General features: G+C 40.4%; 1 protein-coding gene across 18 annotated transcripts in view; it reads right to left on the bottom strand.

Moving 5' to 3' along the window:
- Positions 1-13,542, bottom strand: part of TBL1X (transducin beta like 1X-linked) — a 199,945-nt gene that overhangs the window by 83,738 nt on the left and 102,665 nt on the right. For 13 of the 18 annotated variants that reach the window (XM_015273692.4, XM_015273683.4, XM_040700983.2 and 10 more), the window contains one exon: positions 5,397-5,504. The exons of the other annotated variants lie outside the window; for them this stretch is intronic. The gene's annotated coding sequence lies outside the window, so the exon portion shown is untranslated. The remainder of the gene's footprint in view (positions 1-5,396; positions 5,505-13,542) is intronic. 18 annotated transcript variants of the gene reach the window in all.

Genomic DNA, 13,542 nt, shown 5'->3' on the forward strand with positions numbered 1-13,542 from the left:
CTAAGGGTGTGTTTATGGAAGCACTGCAGAAACAGGCGCCCCACTGCAGCACTCAGCAAATGCAACCTCTTGCCTTGGCCCTACAGCTGGACATGGAGCTGTGATGCTCCAGAGTGGCAGCATCACAGGAAGACTTCCACCACTGAACTGGCCCCAGTGAGTTTGGGACACCCAAAAACACTCAGCTCTTTTGGCTCATCTGCAGGCTCTCCCATACCTTAAACCACCATGGCTTTCTTGGTGGAGATCATTATCTCGACAGCTATAAGAGTCCAACAACTCTACAAAGTCTGTGCAAAATCACTTTCAGGAAGGGAAAGCCTGAACCAAGGTAAAAGTCAAGCGTTAAGCTGTGACCTCTGTGTATAACTATAAACGTAGAATTAGCAATGACACACTCATGACACCATTTTGATTAATTCTACCTGAAATCTCACCAGTTTGCACTGAATTATGGTAATTTAACTTCAGAGAAAAAAAACAATAATTTGATTGTTTTTCACTTGCAGCATTTAGAATGAAAACTAGACAGTAAAAAATTATGTGAAAATCCTCATAGGCTGACTAAAGAATGAAATTCTTCCATACAGCTGATAAAAAAAGAACTGACGCTCATCTGTACACTGGGTGCAAATGGTGAGCATGTGTGATCTATATAACTGTATGACTATCAATAATTTTCATGAATGCACCATTAAATCAAAGCAGCTCAGGTAGGAGTGGCCCATACAAATATATACAGTAATATACATATATAATACATAATATCATTATATATATATGTATATATATATATGTAATACAGAGGATCTCCAAGGCTTCACTGAAAGAACATCTATATCATGTGCTTTTTCTCTGTGGGCTGACTCTGTGAGATGTTCAGATACTAAGGAGTATGTTTAACTAGACTGCCCATAATAAGGCAATTTCTGCAGAATAGTGTGATAAAAGAGTTTAGTTTAGAACAAAAACTTCAAGTTAACAAACACTTGAAAAGCAGAAAATCCTATTCTTCAGAGGGAAGCCGTTCTGTTTGGGAAGCAGCAGATTCACTGCACACACACAGCCTCTCTGCAAACTCAGTCAGCCTGCAGAAGATGCTATGCCTCTGGTACGTGCTGGGCATAATGAGATTCCTGAGTGCCACAACCTAAGCTGAATTCACTTGGGCAAATTTCTTCAGTTCTGCCCACATGGGTTAGGCAGACTTCAGGCAGAGAAAAACCACTTGGCTGTGTGGTCTCTCCAAGGCACAAACTTCATTCATATCTCATGGAGGTACGCACCTTTGACTTAATCTGGCACTCCAGGTAAACTAAACACACATTTTATTAGTAATTAGCACATAAATCATTTTTTTCCATGCTTCATAGCTATTACTAGCACTTTCACATGATTGACACAGTGAACACGGAATTCTAACGTGCTCTGCATATCAAGTACGAGTGCAGGATTGTCACACCTCAGTCCTAAATGTTCTGAGTTAAGCTTAAATAATGACAAGCTTAGTTTAAAAATCCAAGGGTAATGAATTTTGGAATGCTAGTGCCCTCAATTCTCTCCACTGCCATCAAAAAACTTCATCGGAACCTGAGCTGTACTGAATAAAAAAAAAAAAGGAAGGAAATGATTTTAGCAGTAGCTTAGACTACTGTAAGTATGGATATAACAATTCTAAAATGCACTCAGAACTGGTGAGGCCGCACCTCGAGTACTGTGTATGGTTTTGGGCCCCTCACTGTAAGAAAGACATGGAGGCCCTGGAGCGTGTCCAGAAGAGGGCAACAAAGCTGGTGAGGGGTCTGGAGCACAGGCCTTATGAGGAGCGGCTGAAGGAGCTGGGGTTGTTCAGTCTAGAGAAGAGGAGGCTCAGGGGAGACCTCATTGCTCTCTATAACTACCTGAAGGGAGGTTGTAGCAAGCTGGGGGTTGGCCTCTTCTCTCGTGTGACTAGTGATAGGACTAGAGGGAATGGCCTCAAGCTTCACCAGGGAGGGTTCAAGTTGGATGTTAGGAAACACTACTTCTCTGAAAGGGTGGTCAGGCGCTGGAATGGGCTGCCCAGAGAGGTGGTGGAGTCACTGACCCTGAAGGTGTTCAAGGAAAGTTTGGATGTTGTGTTGAGGGACATGGCTTAGTGGGAAACATTGGTGATGGGTGAATGGTTGGACTGGATGATCCTGTGGGTCTTTTCCAACCTTTGTGATTCTATGATTCTATGATCTATCTGAAATATCTTCCACTTTTTTTTTTTTTTTAATAAAATAATCACCATAATTAGCATCAATCTAGTAAAGAGTGATCTGCTTCTTCTGAGTATCATGTGCATACTCCTACCATTTCTAACTGAGCTTCAACTATTTTTATGTTCTCACATCCACAAGTAATTTTATCTCATCTGTCTGTTTGATCTTGGTTTTCTAGTTAAGATATTCTAATTCCCTATGCAGTCGTTGCGTTTATCACACATGGTATCAGCAGTCATCCTCACTGTCAAATCCATCATATCAATAACAAGATAAGAATGCATGGGACAAAATTAACACATTTCTGTTTTGTTAAAATATATGATTTTCAAAGGCACTTCTAACTTGGGGAAATAACGACTACATAATAGAAGATACTCAAGTGATCTGACACCCAACATGTAAAAACTGTGTTAGTGCAACGACAGCAGTAAAGCATAGGACTGAAGAAACATCTGTAGTCCAGTCCTAGGAACAAGTACACATATACTAAAAAATGACCATTAGCTTTGCAAAATGTTTTTCAGTTATCCAAAGACCATTACACCTGTGTAACAAATCAGAGGAATAATTAAGACTACAATAATTTCTTTACAGACAAAAGAGCCAAAGTCAAGATGAGATGAAGAAACAGACCCTGTGGAAGCTGAAAACTAGCTGCACAAGAAAGGGTCAGAGAACTAGACTAAGGGTAGGAACGGGAAGAGACTTTGGAAATGATTCTCTTTTGACTCTGAAATTTGACCCCTGGATAAGAAAGATAATTGAGGTGAAATGTGAACATAGATTCTGTTGATGCTTGGCATATGTGAAGCACAGTCCTTTTTTATTAAAGTAGGGGTGTAACCTGATTTACCTAACTTTATGCTTAGAGGCTCCCACAACACTGGCAAATTTTGGTAATGTTGCTGTTACATTTTTGTTTGTTTGCTTTACTCAGACAGAATCTTTTGCTTTTTGATTTTCTTCTAATTGGTTCAAATAAACAATTACTACAGAACTGTCTAGGCAGACTTGCACCAGCTGCTCCTACTACCTCTCCAAAAGGTTTCTGCAACACTTGACTTGCAGGGTTTGGCATGAATTTCTTCTGTAACTTCTTTTTCTGAAATATAACATTTTCTCTCTGGATCAGCTCCATCTTCACTACAGACTGGTGAGAGCCACTCTCTTTAGGAGATGAAAGTTGTAGTCTAAGGATTCTATGATGATATGAACGTCTTAGTTTTACTATGAGAAGTGCTAAAGCAGATATCATCCGGTCAAGTTACAGGTGAAGACACCTTGTCTTGTCTGGGTCACATATAAAATGTAGTTAATGTATATAATATATATATATACTTATATATATATATATTTATATATAATATATAAATACAAATACTTTCCTGGGAACCTGCCTTATCTTGCAAGTGTCTGAAAACAAAAAGTTCAAACACTGAGGATCAGTTATCGGCAATGCTTCTGGTGAAAAGTTGACAAGACTCTGGTCTTTGGAAAAGAAGTTCATATCCATGGAGAGAAGGAGAAATATTTACAAAATAAGCTTAATCTCACTGACATATGGTTATCAATGGATAAGGATAAGCTAGGGCAGGCAGAAGGCTTCTAAAGAAACCGGGAGGTATTACAGAAATGGATGCATTCAAGCTCGGTCTTACACATGGCAACCTCTGTGGAAGGAAGGATCAGAGGCCTGAGAAACAAGCAAGATAGGCTGTAAACTCTTATTTGAGAGATTCTTTGTATAGTTGCTATCACTTCAAACTGCTGAGGAGATCTCCACAATTAAAATATTAAAATCATCATCATTTCTAACATTTTCGGGATACTTGTTATTAAAAAGAACAAAGGAAAAAGAAATAGAGGATGATATGCTACACTAAAGGCACCATTATTTCTCAAAATTATTGATAAGCTGAGGGCTCAATATCTTGAATACATATAAATAATACGCTAGTGGATCCCAGGAGGATGTACTGTTGGTAAGACGAGACAAAGGAAATCACCAAACCGTATTAGAGAACTGGGTGATTTATTCCATAGAAATGTATTTGTAATACATGAAAGTAACTGAAAAAGGACTTTTGGAGAAGGTACAGGGATGAAAATGTGGAAGGACTCTTTGTAAAAAAAAGTGGCAACCTGTAGAAAAAACCACACTTGGGTTCTGTGTTTAGGCCATAAATGAAATGTATATTTAAAAAAAAAAAAAGAGAGAAAAATCAAATATTTTGAAAAGGAAAATATTGGCTGAAGAAAACATACAGTCTCCAACTTCTGATTCATGTTTGAAAAGGGTAAAAACACACCATGCAAAAAAAAAAAAAAAAAAGAGAAAAAAACCAAGTCTTCCCTGTAAGTAGAAACAAGCATTTTAACAGATGAGAAGGCCATTAGTAACCAAAATGAACATTAAAGACAACTTTAAATCAGCACACCCAGCCAATTTGTGCCATAGAGTCTTAAAAGTGTTTGAGAGAGTATCATTTTTACGATGCTAATTTTCAATACATTCTGGAACACCAAAGAAATTCAGTGAGACTGCAGTATTTTCTGACAGTATTTGAAGCTGGAAAGCAGTATGATCTCAGTAATTACAGAGTTCTAAGCCACTATTAATCTCAGGCAAAACAACCAGTGAACTGATAAATTCCCTGAAATATGAAACACAAAGGTGGGATTTAATAATCTGACAAAGTTATGAAGTAACTGTTTTGGACTAAAATTATCCAGTACTAGCTCAACGTTTAAATAATGTTGAGTATCATCACCAATACAAACATAAGCATATAACACTACTGATAGCAATTATGACACAAAAATTGGCAGATTGGCAAAGTGGTTATTTAGAGTAATATGGATTGCTTCGTAAGACATATTTGTTAAGTGTACTGCAGCAAAGGGGACTTACGCACCAAGAGAAAAAGATGGTAGGTTGTACCCAGAGAATGAATGGTGCATGGAAAACATGGACTTAGAAAATAATACAATCTTCATGGCACAGAAACAATGCAATACAAATGCCAGTAAAACCTTATGACAGCATGAGCTGCATGTTTACCAGGAAAAAAAAAAAAAAAGAAAGGAGGTTGTTCAAGAGACCATGTTGCCAAGGTAAGGCCATGTGAGACAATTCCTCTGGCTTACCTGGCCGTGAGACCCCTGAGCTGCTGAATGCTGCTCCTCACAGGCTGCTGTCGGGAGTCTGGGGGTTGGAGTTAGCATGGAGATCACCACATCTGACAGCGGAGAGGGCTGCAATGAGGGAAAGAGGTACCATTCAAGCCACTTTGCATCACTCCATCAAAACAAGAGTACTCTTGACCCCTTTCTCTTTTGGCATTCATCAATGTACTGTCTTCCAAATTAGAAGCTTTGGCAGAACCATACGGGGAAAAAAGCCAACATCTATGACAGAAAGAGAGAGGAAAGACCAAGACCCAGTGACCCCAAGCATTCAAGTGCTTTGCAAAGCAGTGCACTTTTCCTGGAACCTAATGGACACTAAACCTGGCTCAATAATTTTCAGCATCTTTGAGCAAGCATAACATCAGCCAGACATTCATTGAGCTCATAGGCTAGGGAAGGAAAGCTGAACAAGGTACTGAAAAGCTAGTTCACTGCCTCAGAACAGCACACAGAAGTGGTCTTGGAGAGAATTTCCAGTGGAAATCGATTTCTGTACAAAAACAACTAAGTAGGCCAAATAATGTATCATTCTAGGGGCAGGCAAATCATTTGTGAAAATCAAACATGAAAGACACTCCAGCATTCTGCAACAGTAAACCTATTTGCAGATTTTTACATGTCTGCCACTGAACACAAAGAATAAATCCTTATTTAATATTTCCTCCGTGATTCATCTGCAACGTATCTCGCCTAGCTTCCTACTCCTGTGTTTCAAGCTTTATATCTTATGCTCAGTTTGTGTCTATATAATATAATAATTAAATGCTGTAAAGTGAAATAAGATAGTCATTGGAGGCTTCTTAAATTAATTATACTCTTCCACACAAATGTCTATCAGCTTTTAAAACTATACATTAAGGATTACTTTATAATACAGTCAATTTAACAAATAACATATTTTAAAACATCATTAGGAGAAGCTTTTATAAATCTAATTCTCGGTCTGTGGTACTACAACATGTTCTCATTTACATCACCGTGAGACAAGTACACCATCTAACCAAACACTACTATTCACATGAGAAAGACATACAGCTATTCTAACCAGAGCTGAATGACTATGCAAGGGACAATAAATGATGATTTAAGTATCACAAATAATTCATCAGCTAGAAGCCTGCACTTCTTCTGAGTCTGTTGAACTCTACCCATGCACTTGCCTATCTAATTCTCAGATGACATTCTGAGATGACTATTGTCACCTCTCCATCTTGTTTTGGAAATGTTTCCCTTCTTATTTTTCTGTGGAGCATGTTATGTATATATGCAAAATAAAGCATACTCAAGAAAGTACCACTTTGGCTAAATATGCAGTCTGAAAATCCCAATAATAATTAGAGGATCTTGCTGTTACTACTTCTCCACACCTTACAGGAAAACAGTTAAGAGTATTCTACCTAGTACTCTGACATTATAGTATGCAACAATAGTTAACACATAGGGGCTGTTCTGGAGAGAAATACTAAGAAGACAACTCATCTCGTGGCTTCTGCAAGATTCATGAGGTTTAGTGGATACTGTAAAACACAAGATAAAGGTTTATATTGTGCTGTAAAGTGAAGTATTGTGTTTGCTACACATTTAATTCTTTCTGTCCTGATTAGACTCCACAATCATTTGGAATGTGTTCTTATTCGTTTCATTTACCAACGTTGTATATTGGATTCACAGGACCACAGGATGACTGAGGCTGGAGGACATCTCCAGATCCCTCTGCTCCAACAGGGTCACTGCCCACAGCCAGGTAACTTTTGGAGATCGCCAAGGAGGAGAGACCCCAGTCTCCCTGGGCAGCCTGTGCCACTGCTCCACCACCTGCGCAGCATAGAAGCACTTTCTGGTGTTCACAGGTAGTCTCCTGTGTTCTACTTTCTGCCCATTGCCTCTTGTCTTGGCACTAGTAACACTGAAAAGAGCCTGGTCCTGTCCTCTGCACTCTCCATCCAGGTATCTACAGACATTAGTGAGATCCCTCTGCGGCCTCCTCCAACCTGAATAGTCCCGGCTCTATCATCCTGTCCTCACAGGAGATGTGTTCCAGCCTCTGGTAGCTTTAGGCAGCCAAGGAGTCCCATGAAGGCCAGTCATCCTTCCATGCTGCTACAGGGCAAACAGAAGGTACCAGGACAGGATCACACAGGCTGGGAGAAATACTTAAATCCTACGGTATGACTGCTTTTGGTTACCCTGATACCTTTTTTGGTAAAAGCATTTATACTACATCTCTACCTCAAAAGGTTTTTTGTACTACAAGTAGAGCCAAGTAAATGATCTTCGAGAAAGAAGAAAAGGGAAAGGGAACAAATTGGAGATTTACATTCTTTAAAGTGTTGTTACCCACAAGTGTCAGCGACACTTAAAAGTTAAAGATGTTCTTTACAACTGGCCGAGAATATACATGTGGATGGTTCCGGTAGCTTGTTATGCTAGCACATGTCCTTATTCGTAAGGCTTTACTCAGAAACAAAGAGGTTCCTTAAAATCTGATTTCCTAATGCAGGAAGTGCTAATATAAGCTTTGAAATAAAGAGCGGAGAAAGAAGGAAAGTTTTTTTGTTTAAAACTTTCATTTTTTCAACTTTCATTGGTAATACTAATATTATGTCTGACAGCTACCTCAGCCTTCACATCTCCAGAATTTAGAAAGTTGCAAAAAACCAAAAATCACAGAAAACAGCTGCAAAAATGATTAGAGGGCCGAAGAAAATACTTCAGTCTGAAACATTTGGGAGAGTTCAACCTGCAGTTTATCAAAAGGAAAAAAAAAAGATTATCTGATTACAGCATGTAAGTATTTTCACATGGAGAAAACAGTAAGAACCAACTGGCTTGTTAATCTAGCACAGAAGGGTATGTATGAAACAAATCACTACATGGAAGCTGAGGCCAAGTTCAAATGAGAAATAAAGCACACGCTTATCATCACTTGTGATTAACCATCAGTGTGGCTATCAAAGGGAGGGAGAATGCAGAGATCCTCCATTTGTTGGTAGAAGGTCTGTCTGCTGAGACTTTTTGAGAAGATGAACTTAGGTGACAACACAAGCTATTCTGCAGTCAAACACAAGCTATTAGGTTTCACACAAAGACAGCTGGGCAAAGTCTGTAATTCAGAGGAAGGAAATAAGGTGATGTAATCACACTTCTCTGGTCATCCGTTAAGCATCCTATCATCTGCAGCTACTGACTAGCTTTGCAGCAGCAGCGCTGAAGGGAGACAAGTGGCATGCGTGCCATGCTGCTGGCTCCAGCACGTGCCCTGTGACAGATAAATGCACACGCAGCAAGGGAGCGTGTCTGCATTCAGGCTATATGTGGAGTCAGAGAATTGCAAACATCTTCTCAGAGACAGGTGGACTACATCCTGCTGTGAGTAATACTCTGGCTGCTAATTTAGGAAGGTGGTATGCTCCTCGCTGAGCTGAAAGGACGTGGTCAAAGCTGCTCTCTCCTCCAGGGCCATTGGTGAGATGACTACAGTGAGCAGTGAGATGACTGCTGCTCGCTTGGTCTGCGTCTCAGCTCTATAGGTGCTGGGCAATGAACAACAGCATTCTGTTGGCACCAAATGCCTCACTCATGCTCGTCACTGGGAGTTGGGCCACCAGCTTCCAGCCTGAGCTCAAAGAGAAGCGCTGCAGTCATGCTGAACCTTGTCTCTCTGCCTGGTGTGCAAATGGAAGCTGCTCTCAGGAAAGGGAACAAGAGGAAAGGAAATAATAAGAAATGGATGCAAGCGCACACTGAACCGCTCTATGATAACAGAGCTTAATCAAGGATCAGAAAAGATACTGTGTTACTTTAGACATCTTTCCTGCTGTCACTATGTCTTAAACTGCCACACAAACTAACCATACTTAAATATCAACCAAAAACAAGACTGAAAAATGCCATTCCTTCTGTCTGACTGAATCTCATACATACAGTTCGACTTGGGTGTTGCACTACTTTTGGAAACACAAAACTAAGCTGAGCAATGTCAAGATGTCCACTGACACTCTTTCCTTGCCAATACTCCATACTTGAACGAAGCAAAACCATAGCAAATAAGAGCACCAACTCCCATCAATACAACCAACACATATGGTTGAACCGGGGTACCAATCTAAGGCAAGACCACAGATGTTTGGCCTCCCACCTCTGCCCCTGTAATTGGGGGAGCAGCCACCAGGATACAGGATAATTTGGGGGTGCTCCTGGTGAACGAGCAGCCACAAAGAAATGGCAGGACTCTGGCCTGGTCTTGCCAGGCAACAGGGTGGCACCGAGAGCTCAGTCAGCAAAATGGCACTCACTGCAGAGCAGTCTGAGCTTGGCGCTGCCCTTAGAAGGCAACAGATGAAATGCTATGCTGATGTGCTGATTGGTGTGTAGGCTTCCTTCCCATGATTCTTTTTGCAGGGACCTGCATGAGTTTAGGCAACTGAAACTGGGGGGCCAGACTTATAGGACACCTGCCACACAGGTGCCCAGGGGCAAAATCACCTAACTCGCTTTTGACTTATAGCAGTCACATCTTTTAGGAAGATGTTTTTGTAAAACCTACTAAATCCCTCTAAATAGATTTAGATACCTGAATATGTTTCCAATCTGATTCCTGGTGAAGTGCTATTCTGTGCAGTTTCGCCTATATAATTTTATTTATTTTTACCAGACAACGTTACTTTTCTCTTTCAGCAGTTTTAGAGAAAATCATCATTCTGTAATAAAAACAAAAACATTAATTGGGTGAGTAATTTATTATCCCCCCTTCCTTTCTGAATTTTAAAGGCACAGGAGAATTTAAATGATAGATAGGCTGCCTTCAACACTCACTGAACTACAAAAGCATTTTTGAGAGATTCCACTATCAATCTCTGTAAAAGAAGTACAGGATACCTAGCGTGCAACATGCATATTTCGCCTTCTTTCAACTTGACAAACAGCTTTAATATTTTCAAACAATCCCTGGGGGATTAGGCTCACAGGAAGACTGGGATATATGGTAGATTCCAGCAGGACATCAATAATTATGCCACCTTCAGCACAAAACAAACCGAGCTCTCCTTTCTAAAGATATTCAAAAAAGAAAGCAATTGCTAAGAAGTGGACAAATTGGTGAAGAAAACACTTCAGCATTTGGAAAACTTCTGCTGATGTGCTGGGTTTTCAGTTTCTTTAAGAACTGACATTAAACGTAATCACACCAGGATGGCAGTACAGAAGTGCTCACCTCTGGGACACAACCAGCAATTCACCCGTGCAAGGATCACGAAGGAATACCTGCAGACATGTGGAGCCCAAACCAGGACCACCACCACTTTCAACACGATATGCCCGCTCTCAAATGTGTTTCCACAGGATATGTATGCACTGGAACTTCAACGTCTGTTCAGAAACACGCACACAATGCCTGCATATTAATTTATTTGCCCTAAGGTTTTACAGAGCAAATAAATACTATTTAACGGCTTGCTGTGATAGAAATTATTTTCTCTCTTGATACGTATCAATCTTTTCCCTACGGACTCCTCCTCTAAAGGAAGTTAGAAGAGGTGTTTTTTTTCTGTATTTTAAATCTACCACAGATGACTGGTGAAGGGAGATTAGATAAAGGAGGCAAAGTCATGAGTCAGTCAGAAATCAGAGAGTCAACTTTGAAATAAATATTCATTATAATACTAGAGCAAAAAGTTTTCCCATGGTAAAATCTGAGAGAAAGCAACAAAGAAACCTCAGAAATACCCCTACGTTTCCAGAAAATCTTAAAATACTCGGCCTCGAGAGCCTCTCCCCAGAATATTTCACTCATTCGGGTGCAGTTTCACAGAGTTTGGGCCGACGCTTTGAAGCAAAGTGTCTCTAGGGAACATAAAACTTCCACTTGCAGCCTTCACTGTGAGGAGAAATTCTTTTCATGTTTCATCTCAACTAATTCTCTCTCAAAGCCAGCAGACATCACGAAATTATGAGCTGCAGAAGCCTGGTATCATTGCTTTGGCTCTACCCTGCCATCCTTTTTATGCAGGCTCTTTATCAGCAGATAAATTAACTGTTAACATCCCAAACAGTAACTGAGCACAACCAACCCTGGAGCCAGACTGGAAGGCAGAGTTACAGCACCAACTCTCAGAATTAGCTACCACAGTCAAGGCTCTGCCTGCGCAGATGCTTTGACAGCTCCAGCCTCTGTTTCTTCAGTGTATTTCAGCGTGGTAGATATTCCACAGTCAAGCATAGAGTTTAGAGGCAGGAGATATGCACACTTTATTTGGAAGGCCAGCGCTTCCTGCTCTATCAATGGATTTATGGAATGCTCACCTGTCAGTCAGCAGCCAAGGCAGGTATGGATACTGCACGTGCTTCATACTGTAAGAATATTCCTTATAGTACATGGATTCATGGGTGCTGTGGTGGACACACCATGATCTTCTGACAAGATTTTTTTTGAGAAGGATCCATATGTATCAATTAGTACAACATTTATCTCAGCAACCCTCAAGCAGAACAAATGTGACTTTTTTTTTTTCCAATTAAGGAGTCCAGATTAAAAAAGAAAAAAAAAACCCACAACAACACAGGCAACAAACTTGTCTCTTGGTAGTATGTCATCAGATTTCTGCTTAACTTTATGAAATGTAAAACACAAAGCACAGCATGGAGAAATAAAGAAATGCACTTAATTATTAGAACTGTGATGCGTCAGATAGGTGGGAAAGAATGATCACCTTCGGAAGTGCTGTGTATTTAGCTCTACCTCAGGCAAAAGCTGAGAAGTAGAAGAAGAAACAGGAAAGATGAAAAGCTGTCTCCTCTGCATTGTCCCTACAATCACCATTAACTGATTAATAAGTGAGCGTTTAAAATAAAAACACACTATTTTGGCCCCTAGTTGTGCAAATAGTGCATTACTATTATAGCATGCATATCATGGATGCACCCAACCGATGAACAGCACGTGAAATGAATTGTTTTCCCCATCAGAATGACGCAGAGCCTGTACAGGTTTCTAGAAGTGCATCAGTAATGGGAATTGCAGCCTGCAGCAAAGACAGAGCTAGTGCAATTTTCTTAAGTGGGGTTTAATATGCGTAACCAGTATCACTGGCTTTGTTTTGGATGAGCTGTGGTTTCCAAGAAGTCACGAAGGTAGGCTATGATGGACACCGCAGTAATATAATCTTGCTGTTGCAGAGGCATAAATAACCATTGCAAGGTCAGGCAGAGGGAGAAATGGCTGCGGCCAGCGTCCCAGGGGCAGGCAGGGCAGCTGCTCCAGGCACACTGTGGGCATCTGCGGAGTCTACTGTCCCCAGAGGGACTTCTATTGCTTTATCTGGGGAGGACCTTCAGCCGCTGTCACTATAAGCAGACACATGTATATGGTAATTAATATATTTAAGCCACCTTTTCCCATTATACTGCAGCAAATATATGAAACACTTGAGGCTGTAAGCTGCTGAATCAGGAAATGGATCAGAAGCTAACTAAAATGTCTTTTCAGTTATTGATTCCTGCTCTGTTTCACATCAGCTTCCTAGAATTCATCCAGCACAAGCACGAAAGGGTAATGAGTTTCTGAACACACATTCTAATAGTGCACACTGCATCAAAGCTTTCAGTAATTGCCTAGATGCTGCTTCCCAGCAGTACTAAACAACTTAAATATAATTAGCTAGAAGCTCTATGGGCCGCATTTCCCCACTGGAACACCTCTTACACTAATCCATTTATCAGACTGACAGATTACTGAATCATCGGTACTATGGACCCATTTGACTAATAATATTTCTCAAGCCAATGTTTTGGTTCATTCCTTATCTGGGAAGTTTTTGCAATGGAAAATCTGCATTATTTGGAGTGGGCAGAAGAACATTCATACAGCAAGTTCACAGGGCTGAAGAATGTTATTTGTTTGATTAGCCCACTAAGTGCAACCCTGGAGCTATCAGGAGGAAAACAGAAAAGAAATATATGCGTTATGGAACTGTACAGTGCCAAAAATAATAGGGAGACACACAAACACTGGAAGAACTATTGGCAGCTTTCCAGCTATTCAAAAGTTTCTGTAAGTTTGGGTCAGGGGACAGTTTTCAGGGTATTCCTCCTGAAGATGGCCTGAGTA

The sequence above is a fragment of the Gallus gallus genome, chromosome 1 (assembly GCF_016699485.2).
Source record: "Gallus gallus isolate bGalGal1 chromosome 1, bGalGal1.mat.broiler.GRCg7b, whole genome shotgun sequence".
NCBI classification, from domain to species: domain Eukaryota; kingdom Metazoa; phylum Chordata; class Aves; order Galliformes; family Phasianidae; genus Gallus; species Gallus gallus.